This window comes from Bos indicus x Bos taurus, chromosome 8, assembly GCF_003369695.1.
Source record: "Bos indicus x Bos taurus breed Angus x Brahman F1 hybrid chromosome 8, Bos_hybrid_MaternalHap_v2.0, whole genome shotgun sequence".
NCBI classification, from domain to species: Eukaryota; Metazoa; Chordata; class Mammalia; order Artiodactyla; family Bovidae; genus Bos; species Bos indicus x Bos taurus.
The window spans coordinates 60,663-64,252 of record NC_040083.1 but is presented as its reverse complement, the minus strand read 5'-3'; the positions used below and the strand labels follow the sequence as shown (position 1 = coordinate 64,252).

The 3,590-nt window shown below is 38.2% G+C and overlaps 1 pseudogene; it reads left to right on the top strand.

Annotated features, from left to right (window-relative positions):
* Nucleotides 1–1,123: 1,123 nt before the first annotated feature.
* Nucleotides 1,124–2,068, top strand: LOC113897867 (annotated as a pseudogene).
* Nucleotides 2,069–3,590: the final 1,522 nt, after the last annotated feature.

The following is a 3,590-nucleotide window of genomic DNA, read 5'->3' as shown; positions in this document are numbered from 1 at the left end:
TCACTCAGTCATGTCTGACTCTTTGTGACCTCATGGACAGTCCATAGAATTCTCCAGGCCTGAATACTAGAGTGGGTAGCCTATCCCTTCTCCAGTGGATCTTCCCAACCCAGGAATCAAACCAGGGTCTCCTGCATTGCAGGTGGATTCTTTACCAACTGAACTATCAGGGAACCCCAAATATCATGAAGAATGGGTCATATTTATGGACTGAGTTAAAAGTTAATTGGTATTTGTAATGCAGTATACAATGGTATTAATAGGGAACGTTATTGGACCCCATGATGTAACATGCTTTCCATGTGTAGCATAACTGATGGGTGAGATACACAGTAGAGAACAATACTATTACACGTATCTGTTCCCCCAGGAACAAGGAATGTGTTTAAGAAAGTCAGTCCTCAGTGGAGTAGAAATGGGAGAGCTTAAAATGTTTTGAATAAGAATTAGGCAAAAGTTTTAAGTGAAAAGCTTTGAATTGAAAGGAAATGGAATAAGTCAATAGGTACAGAAAAAGAAATTGATGAACCCAAAGAAAAACAATAGCAAGCCCGTGTCATATATAATCTCACTTTTAAAAGGGGTGAAATAATTTAATAATATTCCTGTACAATCAGCTCTAAATAAAAATTCATACATCTTATTGTTTCTGGTATCATTACTGCTGCTGCTTAATCACTTCCATCATGTCTAACTCTTTGTGATCCCATGGACCATAGCCCACCAGGCTCCTTGTCCATGGAATTCTCTAGGCAAGAATACTGGAGTGGGTTGTCATTACCTCCTCCAGAGGGTCTTCCTTGCCCACAGATCAAACCTACATTTCCTGTATCTCCTGCATTTCAGGCAAATTCTTTTACTCCCAAGATACCAGGGAAGTCTTCTGGTATCACTACAACTAAGTATAAGAAAATAAGGATTTTATTTCTTGAATTGACTTTAACTGCACATCAGTTCATTGCTGAGGTTTCAAATCTCATTTCTTAGAAACTGAGCAAGGCAAAGGCAGCAATACTTGCATGGATTATGTAAGTAAGTTCATGCATCTAGTTCAGTTAACAGAAGGGAAACGTTGCTCAAAAGCATTAATGAATTGACCATCTTGAATTTACCATATCTACAGATGGAGTACAAATTAAGAACAGAAAAATCAAACATCACTACAATGATGGAATTTATCCTCCTGGGGTTTTCTGATATTTCCAATTTCCAATGGATTCTTTTGGGGGATATTTTTAGTCCTCTATCTGACCATCCTGATGTGCAATAGTGTCATTGTACTGATAACAAGAATTGACCCTACTCTCCAGACCCCTATGTACTTTTTCCTCAACCACTTTTCCATTTTAGAAATCTGTTATGTAACTGTTACTATCCCAAGAATGCTCACAAACCTCCTGAGCCAGAAAGGGCACATTTGTTTCATTGCCTGTGCTACACAAACGTGTTTCCTTCTGTTTGGAGGTTTAGAGTGTCTCCTCCTGGCCATGATGGCCTATGACTGCTACATGGCCATTTTAACCCTCTTCACTATGGTCTGATCATGAGCCCCTAGTCTGTGCCAGCTGGTTACTGCCTCCTGGGTCAGTGGAGTTCCTGTTGTAATGGGCAAACATGGCAGGTTTCCTCTCTGCCTTTTTGTGGGTCTACCACAGTTAATCATTTTTTTCTGTGACCTCCCCTGAGTATTCAAGCTTGCTGTGGGAACCCATTTGTGAATGAGATAGCAGTCTATGCAGTTGTAGTGGTATTCATCATGGTTTCATTTCTGTTGATTGGTGTCTCCTATGGCAAAATCATCTCCAACATTCTGAAACCGCGATCCGCCAGAGGGAGGGCTAAAGCCTTCTCCACTTGCTCGTCTCACCTCACATTAGCGGTCTTATTCTATGGCACAGCCTCTACCACCCATTTACAGCACAAAGCAAATCAATCTGAAGAAACTGGGAAGCTGATCTCTCTTTTCTACACAGTTTGGATCCCAACATTGAATCCCATTATATTTACTCTGAGGAACAAAGATATCACCGTAGCACTGAGAAAACTATTAAGTAAATTATCAACTTGACTCGAAGGCTTGAAATTACAGAAGCAATTATTTGTTTCTATGGTTATCATGTAAATACATCAGAAAATATCTAGTTTATTTCTATGTTCCTATAAAATGATAGTTAATATCATCACTGCCACCTCACATTATGTGAAAAGACCTTAGTTTCAAAGAGTTAAGGGTTTCTGGGTTATCAAAGCACACATTATCTCCATGGCAATGATCTATTTTGAAAACCTATCTTTCCTCCCACTAGGAAAGAGTGAGTTAAGAGATTTCCTGATCAATAAAATGATAGTTAACTGCTATATAACTAATGATCATGGTCATGCCCTGTAAGAAATTTGCTTGAAACTTCCCATCCCTTCAACGATTGGATTTAGACGATGAGAAAACAACAACCACATCCAAGTTGGTGGAAGTAGGGGAATCTGAGTGCTTTCTTGCAGTTTTTCCTTCTTTCTCTGTTTTGCAACTGTCCATATCCCTTTCAGAGTACAAACCCTGAAAGGATCCTTTGTTACCTCAATGCTGACTGTTTTCTAGTAACGTCATTTCCTCCAGCTTGTAACTTCATGTTTTGCTTTTGTAGTGTCTCCTTAGTATAAGGAATATTAGGAATTTAAACTATAAACTGTATTGGGTTGAATGTTGATCCTCTAAATATATGTCAGGTTACAACTTGCAAATCTGAACTTATTAAGAAAATAAAAGCCTTTGCACATGTAATTCAGTTAAGGACTTCGGAATAAGATTATCTTAATTTAAGGGAAGGGCATTATATCCTATGATCAGTGTTCTTAGTTTTTATAAGGGGGGAAGAGAGATTAAGTTAAAAATAGACATGCAGCGATACATAGAAGAGTATAATGTGAAGATGGAGGAAGCAACCGGGAGAGACACATGACACAGCCACAAAGCAAAGGAGGTCAGGGACCACCAAAAGCTGAAAGAGGCAAGGAGTGACTATCCCTTTAGAGTCTGTGGAGGAAAACCCTGCCAGCACTGTGATTTGGGACGCTGGCTTTTAAAGATTTGAGAAAGTCAACTTTTATTCTTTAAACCACTCAATTTGTGATAATTTGTTACAATAGATCTAGGAAAGTAATACACTGTGTATGCAGTCATTTTATTAAGGTGTTTTTATTCTAATCATCTGGAATAAATTCTGTATCTTTTGGGAACAGTGATTTTAAAAAATATGCAGTTTTTTTTTTTTTACTTTAAAAACTATATCAATGAAGACTCAAAAAATAGTTGCCCAAGATGGTTAATTGTGTTTGTTCAAGAATGTTTGTTAAAAGCTTTTTAATACTGCAAAAGAGAGAACACTAGCAAAGCAAAGGTAAGCTGTTCTCATTTGGAGCATAGTAGACATGGGCGCCCGTTTACCATGTCATGCTGCACAGTCTCTCAAGACAATGTTTTAGAGCCACGCCAGAGAGGAAATCCCAAGCTTTTCAGGCATGTAAGTAAGTACATAAGTACATGTATAAAACATAACTCTATTTTTGCAAAACAAAGGGAGATAGCATCCATA